At 36.5% G+C, this 9985-nt stretch overlaps 1 long non-coding RNA gene across 5 annotated transcripts; it reads right to left on the minus strand.

Annotated features, from left to right (window-relative positions):
- Positions 1-3676: 3676 nt before the first annotated feature.
- LOC113309162 lies at positions 3677-8362 on the minus strand. 5 transcript variants are annotated; one of them, XR_003340416.1, is made up of 11 exons: positions 8210-8362; positions 6771-6829; positions 6583-6674; positions 5888-6484; positions 5544-5786; positions 5217-5435; positions 5019-5111; positions 4817-4918; positions 4474-4698; positions 4329-4388; positions 3677-4147 (listed from the first exon to the last, which is right to left on the minus strand). It is a non-coding gene; the product is annotated as an uncharacterized LOC113309162 (long non-coding RNA). The 5 variants fall into 5 exon arrangements; XR_003340415.1 differs by having other exon boundaries at positions 3677-4159; XR_003340413.1 differs by having other exon boundaries at positions 3677-4224.
- Between the last annotated feature and the right edge of the window lie 1623 nt (positions 8363-9985).

The raw sequence follows: 9985 nt of genomic DNA on the forward strand, positions 1-9985 counted from the left end.
GCTCAAGCAATTTTTGAATTATATTGCCTTTTAAATCAGTCATGAATCACAGACTTCTTTGTTAGTGATTATGTTCATGGTTGGATGTATTTCTGGTCTTGCCTATGGTAATGGTCTATGGAGAATGCACTGGATTCTTTGTATGTAAGAACTGTTGTAGAATTGTCTTGAGCTTTCATTCCTGTTTCAAGTTACAAACTGTTGTAGAGTTGTCTTGAGCTTTCCCTGCTTTTTTTTTTCTCAATTTTAACATTGTGAACTTGAAACAACATTTTGTTGAGAATAAGAGGTTAATTATGAATGTTGGTTCAATGCCTTATGAACAACAATCATCAGCTAGAGACTAGAGTTACTGGAGGCTTAAGGTATTGGGCTTGTAGCCATTGTACTCGATAAACAAAACCCCTTCCTTTATGGTTCAACTTGTTCTTTTTTTGCGAGATCCACTAAGATGTTAGCTCAGTCAGTTCCAATTTTCACCATCTAGTATTGTGATGCTTTGCATGTAAGAACTATCAACAAATATAAATTGTTGCTGCATACATCTTGGGTGCGGTTCAACTGTCATAGGTCTTGGATGCTTGATGTTTGGAGATGGAGATCATTTCTTGTCGCAACAAACTTATGAAAGTGGTGAAGGCCCAAAGCCGAACTCCTGAAATGCTGTTTTTTGATTTGTTTTTTTTTTCTACTTGAAGTGTTAAACAGTTTACTTTGTTGAACTTAGAACTTTAAAGGTTTTTCTTAAAGTATGTATTCAGGTCTTAACAGTTAAAGGTTGTTAAACTTGGAACTTTCAAGATTTTTTGCTTTTTTTTATGTTACATATGTTGTAGGTAAAGAACCGGTACCGTACCGAGTTAAACAGGTACATGACCCATCTCGTCCCATACTTTTCAGGTACGGGTATGGGTACCGACCTAGGGAGGTACATGTACTGAGCTAGGCAAAAACTCGTACCGTCCCATACCATGTGCAGCCCTAGGTACAACAAGTCTTAGTAATTGGTAACCGATGCTATTACTTGTGCAACCGATTACAAGTAAATGTCGTAATTATGTGGTAACCTATCCTAGTACCTAGTCAACCAATTTTTGGAAAGCTAGTGTGAACGATCCGCAGTGAAAAGATGTCAACATACATTGAACACGAGCAGTAACTCTTATCATTTATTGTTCAACGATATTCCTTGGTATTCAAAGTGATCCTGTGTCGAAATAAATCAAGTATCTTTTAATTAAGGTTTTTGGTTTTATATGTTTTAATTACCAACAGTTAATGCATAGCTATAGAAAATAAAAATTAGTTTTGTGCATTTATTAATTGGAGATTTCCTATTGAGATATTTCAGAAGTATTGGACCAACATTTATTGGAATTAGGAAAACCGAATTTTGGCATTCATTGCATATCTTGAGAATACTTTCGGTTTTGGAAATTCCTTGGTGTCCAAACATCCTTGGTCTATAAATACCTAAGTTCGTATTTCTAGAAAACTACCCTAAGAGCCAGGCAAACTTCATTTCTTGTTGTTTCTGGTGGATCCGTCTATTCGGAGAGGAAAATATCCTAATTAGGTTAAATCTCTTACAACTGCTCGTTTAAAGACTTTTGTGGGATCAAGAAGCTCTATGAGTACTATTTGTGGGAAACTAGATAATTGCAGTGTTATTAGTTTTCTATTGATTTGATTGACTAACGGTTGTTGAAACTTTGTTTGCACCTAGTTTGTTTATGCTTGAGAATCTTCTCTTCTGATATAAGATACACTCAAACTAGATCAGAGTATAGACGAGATCTTTAGAGCTGTTGTTAGATCTAAAGACATCTTGTGAAAATCCACTGTTAATAGACTCCGTTCTATCCGTGATTGATCTCAAGAGATTCAAGTGGTGTTGTACAGGGTTTTTGAAGATAAAAGAAGATTTGAAGACGGAGAATATTTATTGTTAGTTATGGTATCTTGTGAATTGTGTGCACAAACCTTGATCAGCTGGGATCCACCTAGAATCGACTTATCTTTGATAGATCTGATTGATTAGTTGTGTGATATCGGCATGATCTATATTTCTTTTTCGCATTTTTATTGATTGAGTGTGAATCTGTACTTGATTATTTCGGTAGTTAAAGTTAGATTGATTAACCATACAAGGGAGTTTATTAAATTAAACATAAGAGCCTTTGTCAACGACTCATCTAAATCTTGTAGCAAGATTTACTAGAGTGGTTACCAAAAAGATTCTTCCTTTGGCATTTGATGTACGATCCAAAGGAATTTCTATTCACGTGCGTGACTCTAGAAGTCGATGGTATAGGGATACTGAGGGAACTAAGTAGCTATGGGTAGTTTACTTGGTCTCAACTATACAAAGTTTGTATTAGATTTTGTATAGCGGCTTAATTCCGAGAGTATTCAAAACTGTACTAGGTCCCGGGGTTTTTCTGCATTTGTGGTTTCCTCGTTAACAAAATCTTGTCGTGTCTTTTACTTTGAGTTTCGTGTTATAATTGTTTATTATAATAAAGTAAAATACACATATATGTTAACTCTGTAATACTTGATAGTAATCCTATAGAGTACCGAACATATTATCAAGTAACACACTTTGTTGTAGTATTGTCTCGATCTTGTATCCATACACTACAGGAAAAACATCGATCAACTACACCAAAAAACAGTTACGACGACGGATATTGATGGGTTGCACAAGGGGGGTTGTAGAAAGTCTTCAATTCTTTGCAACTCGTCAATACTAGTCGTAAACAAGGTTGTCATTCCATTGTATACCACTCTTTTTTCAGTTGTGAAAGTGAATCCAAATTACTGGGCAATGTCTCACACAACTCTTCAAGTGGTTGTCATCATTAGTTTCACAACTGAGTTATATGTCTTAGAAATTTATAACGCAACTCCACTAACAGTTGTGTATAAACTCTTCTCCCAACCCTTATTTTAGTTGTATGACATACTCAACTCTTGTTTCACAACCAAAGGTATGTGTAGCAGAAACTCGTATCACAACCTTTGCTAGTGTAGTATAACCTATTTTCACAATTATAATATTAGTTGTAATTATTTCTTTCACAACAAAAGCCTTTGTAGCAGAAATAAGTATCACAACCTTTGTTAGTGTAGTATAACCTCTTTGTACAATTATTATATTAGTTGTAATTATTTATTTCACAACAAAAGCCTGTGTAGCAGAATCAGGTATGAAAACAATGTTTTGTGCAGTATAATTTTAATTTCACTACTCCATTATTATGTAGCAGAAGTATGTGTCACAACCATTGTTTATGTGGTATAACTTCATTGTCACAACCCCTAGTTTAGTTATAATAAATTGTTTCACAATCCTTGTTTGTGTAGTATAACTTTATTTACACAACTCCTAGTTTGGTTATGGTCAATTGTTTCACAACCAATACACTGTGTAACAGAAAAATGTATCACAATCCTTGTTTGTGTAGTATAACTCCAGTGTCACAACTCTTATTTTGATTGTAATTAATTGTTTGACAACCCGTGCTATGTGTAGTAATAACCTTTTTTTTCAGTATAGGTATATCCAATTACAACCTCTTTCAGGTGTTGTGATTAATTTACATTTTATAAAAATATATAAAAGAAATATATATAAATTGGTTTTCAATTCATTAAAAATGTACCACCACCATTCATTCAAATATGAAGCACTAAAACCTGCAAGATCATTCACACCCTTGAATGATTCCTGAAACATTGTTTCCACATAAAAAAAAACACACACACACATTGTTTCACTGATAAGAGCAACAGTTTGACTGATAAGAGAACCAAAAAAAGAACCAAATTGTTTTTTCAACAAGCCCCAAACAGAATAACAAGTCAGATGGCAGGCAATATCAGATCCTTGGCCCATGTGGTATAAGTTCCTACAACGTCTATTACACGCTTCAACTCACCGGATTGCTTGTAGAGAATGGCATCATCCACATGAGACGTAATCACAGTTACTTTGTATGATGCAAAACCTATTGGAAATACATGACACTCCATCTTTGGATCTGTTTCAGCAATAACCGCGTCAGCAACAACCTCGTTCTCATTATACCAACTGAGTAACCTGCAAGCTTTACCCTTCCCTAGCACTTCCTCCACCCTTGGTCTGCTGATTGGACTGTCATTTTCATGGTAGGGAATAGTAATGCTAGTGCTAGCAATAACATTGCTAGCATTTCCAGACTATATGATAAATACAACAAAACCAACATAATAAATTGGAATAATGCAAAGAAATAAATTTGAACTCGCAATGTGCAAGTGTACAAAAATATAAACACACTGACCTTTGAACTGACGTTGTGCAAGTGTGAGCCACCATGGCAGACACAGCTCGACGTCTTTTCCTATACCAACACCAAACCGACAGTATGAGAGGCAAGTTTCAATTCATCAACTAAAAAAAAACTAAATGAATGAGTACGTTCTCACCTCTAACTGTGCAAGTCTCTCGTTCACTTCCTTCATACTGTCCCGACACTCTTTGATAATCTTCTTATAATGGGTCTTGACAGCCATCTTTGTCTTTGTCGCTCCATACCCAATTCCTCTCAGTTTTCCTGGTTTGTCGTCACCAAGAGCTTTGGAAAGAAGATCATCTGTCACAGATGATCCAACATCAGCACCATGCTCTTCTGCTGCTCTTTGAATATTTTCCTGTATTTGTGTATATGTAACCCGACTAGTCAAATTTTTGCATCATTCAAACACATATAAACCAGATAAAGAAACAAAGAAAGAATATAAAGAAGAAAAAGAAGAGTTGAGTTCTCACCAAAGCCGCCACAACACCAGGATTAGGTTCCTTTCCTTCCTTCTGTTTGTGACCCGTTGTCCAAATTTAGACTCTATCAATCTCTTCTTGTGTTTTCCGTTCCTTTTGTTGTAAACAATATGTTAACCCAGCTAGTTAACATAGGAACAATTTGAATACAATGTACCTATGATGAACAAAGGAATAAAAATACAGAACATACCATTTTATCCTCGAGTCTCGCATAACCTAGTCTGCTGATAGTGTGTGGAGTGGTGTGTTTCTGTCTAATTTGTTACATCCGCAATCTTTTTGTCTGATAAAGTACGGAACATCGTTAAATAACAAGACATCACCAAGAATAGTGAACTTGCAAGGGCTTAACGCCAAAAAAATTAACTTATTGTGATTTAGCACTTACTCTGAATTCCTCCGAGCAAACATGTTTTACGAATTCTTCCCACTCATTAACAGTGTCATTCTCTGGTTTCAGTGCTGCCAGCCTCTTCTCTCTAACTTCTTCCTCTAGCTCATCTAAGGCGAGTATCTTACCGGCTTCCCTTGACCTAGCCTCTTTAAGATAACATCCCATCTTCCCAAGATAGTAGTCTTTGTAAAACTCATCGATAACAAACCTTTGCTGCAAATACAAGTAAAAGAGTTAAAAGAGTTATAGAGAGAATGTATAAATCTTCTTGATACGTTATAAAAGTAAAAGAGTTTAAAATTTGAAGAGTTAAGAAATCACCATGACAATCGACCGTATGTTATCTTTGGCTTCTTTATGGACAAGTCTCCAATCCTTGTGTTTTAATGGGATGTTTCGCCTAACTAAAACTCCCAACACACTTTCAAGCTGCACCGAAGGATCACCAATGGGCTGATCCTTACTGTTAAAGCTAACAGGTTCCTTGCCATTCTTATCAGATGTTAGCCCTAGTGCACTCATCCTTGTTGGGTCACGTGGAACGTACTTTCTTTTGGGTTTTGCCTGCAAAACCCAAGTGTTTTTGCAGTTAATAAGCAAAATAGTTTAATGATGGAAAAACTTACATAAAGATACAAATGAAAATCTTGGACAGACAGTCATACCTCAACTTTTGTTTCATTTTCATTTCCCACGTCATGGTGCTCGCCATCGTTCTCATTTTCCTTGTCATCATTCTCCACCTCTTAATTTTCCTTCTCTTCTTGTTCATCATCTTCATCTTCTTTCTCGTCTTGAAGATCTGAGAAAGTATCATTCACATTCCTGAGTTGCACATTCGGACATGGCCCTGAGTACAATTTCCGCTTTGCACTTTTCTGATTGTGAACAACTTCACTACAAGGTGCAGCTTGAGATGCTCATGATGTGGACTGTAATGGTTGAGATTGTTCTGGTTCAGATGAACTTTTCCTTTTCCTAGGTGATGATCGTGTTGGAGTTGTCTTTTCAGCGGCTGGTTCAACTGCATTTTTAGTTTTCCGAGGCGACGATCGTGTTAGAGTAGTCTTTTCAGCAACATGTGGTTCCTCTAAACTGTTCTGAGTAGTCTTTTCAGCATTATGAGGTTCCTCTGGAGTGTTCTTAAACCTAGGGGATGATCGTCTTGGACTCTTTCCGCTATCAGGACGCTCTGAACTCTTCTTCTTCTTCTTAGGAGTTTGTTTGGCATGAGACTTTTTACTCTTGTCTTTTAAGATGATCTGCAAAATAAACTAAACTAGGTTAATCAAAAGGAGATGGTAAATAAAATAATTGATACAAATAAAAAGAAACTAAATCATACGAGATTTTTTAGTACCTTGAAAGGAGACAAACAGACGCTTTTGGCTTCTTGTTTACTACCTTTTTGGGAGTTGGGACCGACTTGTTGCTCTGTGCTTCGTTGATAACCTGTAACATGAAGTAAAGTAAGTTAATCGAAAGGAGATAAAGAACATCATTTACACTAAATACATAAACTGAACCATAATATATATAAGTATTTACCTTTTTGTTTACCATTGCAGACAAATTGGTCTTCACCTCCTTCGACACGTACGCAACTACTATAAAAACAGAACCAAAAAGTCAAAACTACAAACATTCCACCATACCTCATCAAATAAGAAATCACCACAACACGAACATTGCACAAGACAAAACAACACATGTGAATCACTGAAGCTATGCGACAATTCTACTTACACTAGCAATTTTTAAAACTAAACAAAACAAAATCAAGCAACCACTAAGCAAAATCTGACCACATATTTCATTCAAACATCAAGAAAATATGGTACTGATACCAAATTAGAAGGTTTTCTAAATGAGCTGGTGCACTCACTATCCTATGAGTAAGTCCATTGATTAAGAACAAATTAAGCAATTGCTACGCTCATAAGATAAAGAGTGCTCTAGCTCTCATCAAACCTTGCAAAATCAATCCACATATTGCATCAACCTAGCATGTTATTAAGAAACCATCAACCTAAAATAGCTATCATGTTACAAACAATATTGACAATAGTCTACAACTTAGAAATAGAAAGCAACCACCAAGCAACCGACACCTGTTGGTTGGAATACGGAAGCCCTGCGCAATCCTCAGTAGAGAATGATCCAGGAGTTCAGTACCCCCCCCCCCCCAGCAGGTCTTACAGATTAACTTGATAGTTATCATGTTAAGAATATTAACCCTAAAACATTCCACGTATGAATCAAACTTAAAAAATCAAACAAAAATGTTAAGAACATTAACCCTAAAGAAATCCACATTTGAATCAAGGTATCAAAAACAAACTATCATGTTACAAATCAAACTTAAAATAACCACCAAGCAACTGACAACCGCTGGTTGGGATACCAAAGCCCAGCGCAATTCTCAGTTGAGAATGAGCCAGGAGTTCAGTACTCCAACCAACGGCAAACAGATTCACTTGATGGTATCAAAAACAAGCATCATGTTTACATGTTAAGAATATTAACTTTAATTCAAAACTCACATATTGCATGTCAAGAATCATGTCAGAAAACATAACAATCAGTAAACAAGATTGAAGAACAAGTATGAATCGGTTCTGACTGGTAAACACGACTAACAACTTCAACAAATACACATATGAATCGGTTCTGACTGGTAAACACAGATGAATTAGTTCTGTACAAAACCCTAACTCGGCTCAAAAAATAACTCTAAATCAAATTCTAAATCAAACCCAATGAAAATGGAAACTCTAAATCAAACCCTGCATCATCAACAGCTGAATCGGTTTTGTAAAAAATCCTAACTCGGGTAAGAAAATAAAACCCTAATCAATCAAACCCTAAATCAAACACAAAGAAAGTGAAAAACTCTAAATCTAACTCCAAATCATACTTTTCGAATCAAAACTAATCAGAAATGAAACGAAATGAAAAATAAAACCCTAATCATGTGAGATTTATACCTGAGGGTGAAGCTGAGAAATATGAGTGTTTGATACGAACTCTTCTTCTATGAAGTTGGGGTTTATTTTCTGAGTTTGAGGTTTATTTTCTGAGTTTGAGATGAAGTTGCAGAGCAAAAGTTTCTAAGAGACGGAGAGAACAAAGACAGGGAGAAAGAGAAAGAGAAAGAAAAGAAATGAGAGAAAATTTACGGTTTATGGTCAAAAGTCTTCTCATTAGGGGTTGTTTGGGTGGGAACCAAATTTGGTTCAAAATTTAGAAGGATGTGCCCAAATTTAGGCGGGTTGTTTGGGTGGAAAATATACAATCCGCATGATATTTTTTTTAGCCGTTAGATTAAAATTTGGACAATCCCATTGGTTTAAACAAATCATTCGGATTGAGAAGAAAACACAAAATTTGGTAAACCAAACAAGGCTTCCCACCGTTAGATTGGCTTGTGATTTGATTTCCTTAAATTTGATTCGTTGGATTACAAACAATTACAATAAAACCATTTGAAAGGTATAAACTCTAAATTCTAGCGACTTCGGCTTCAAACCTGACCACGAACTATGAATCGTAAACATCTGAAATGGGTTCTGACTTTCAATTTAGCAGGAGTGGACTACTATGAGACTGGAACTTCGAAAAAACGATGGATCTTTTAGCAGTTTCCAGGCATGGGAATATTCTCATAAACCCTAAACACACACGAATTCATCAACTTTGAGAAGTAAACTTGCTCCGAGATCGAAACCTGGTCATGAGAGGACTACTATAAGTCTGGAACTTCGTAAGAACGATGAATCTTTAGCAGTTTACGGGAAAGATTCCATGGGAATATTCTAAAAAACCCTAAACACACACGAATTCGTCGACTTCGAGAAACAAACTGGCTCCGAGATCGAAACCTGGCCATGAGAGGACTACTATAAGTCTGGAACTTCGTAAGAACGATGAATCTTTAGCAGTTTCCGGGCAAGATTCCATGGGAATATTCTCAAAAACCCTAAACACACACGAATTCGTCGACTTCGAGAAACAAACTGGTTCCGAGATCGAAACCTGGCCATGAGAGGACTACTATAAGTCTGTAATTTCGTAAGAACGATGAATCTTTAGCAGTTTCTGGATTCTCAAAAACCCTAAACACACACGAATTCGTCGACTTCGAGAAACAAACTGGCTCCGAGATCGAAACCTGGCCATGAGAGGACTACTATAAGTATGGAATTTCGTAAGAACGATGAATCTTTAGCAGTTTCCGGGCAAGATTCCATGGGAATATTCTCAAAAACCCTAAACACACACGAATTCGTCGACTTCGAAAAACAAACTGGCTCCGAGATCGAAACCTGGCCATGATAGGACTACTATAAGTCTGGAATTCCGTAAGAACGATGAATCTTTAGCAGTTTCCGGGCAAGCTTCCATGGGAATATTCTCAAAAACCCTAAACACACACGAATTCGTCGACTTCAAGAAACAACTGGCTCTGAGATCGAAACCTGGCCATGAGAGGACTATTATAAGTCTGTACGTAAGAATGATGAATCTTTAGCAGTTTCCGGGCAAGATTCCATGGGAATATTCTCAAAAACCCTAAACACACACGAATTCGTTGACTTCGAGAAAAAAACTGGCTCCGAGATCAAAACCTGGCCATGAGAGGACTACTATAAGTCTGGAACTTCGTAAGAACGATGAATCTTTAGCAGTTTCCGGGCAAGATTCCATGGGAATATTCTCAGAAACCCTAAACACACACGAATTCGAGAAAAAAACTGGCTCTG

Source organism: Papaver somniferum, chromosome 9 (assembly GCF_003573695.1).
Source record: "Papaver somniferum cultivar HN1 chromosome 9, ASM357369v1, whole genome shotgun sequence".
NCBI lineage: Eukaryota > Viridiplantae > Streptophyta > Magnoliopsida > Ranunculales > Papaveraceae > Papaver > Papaver somniferum.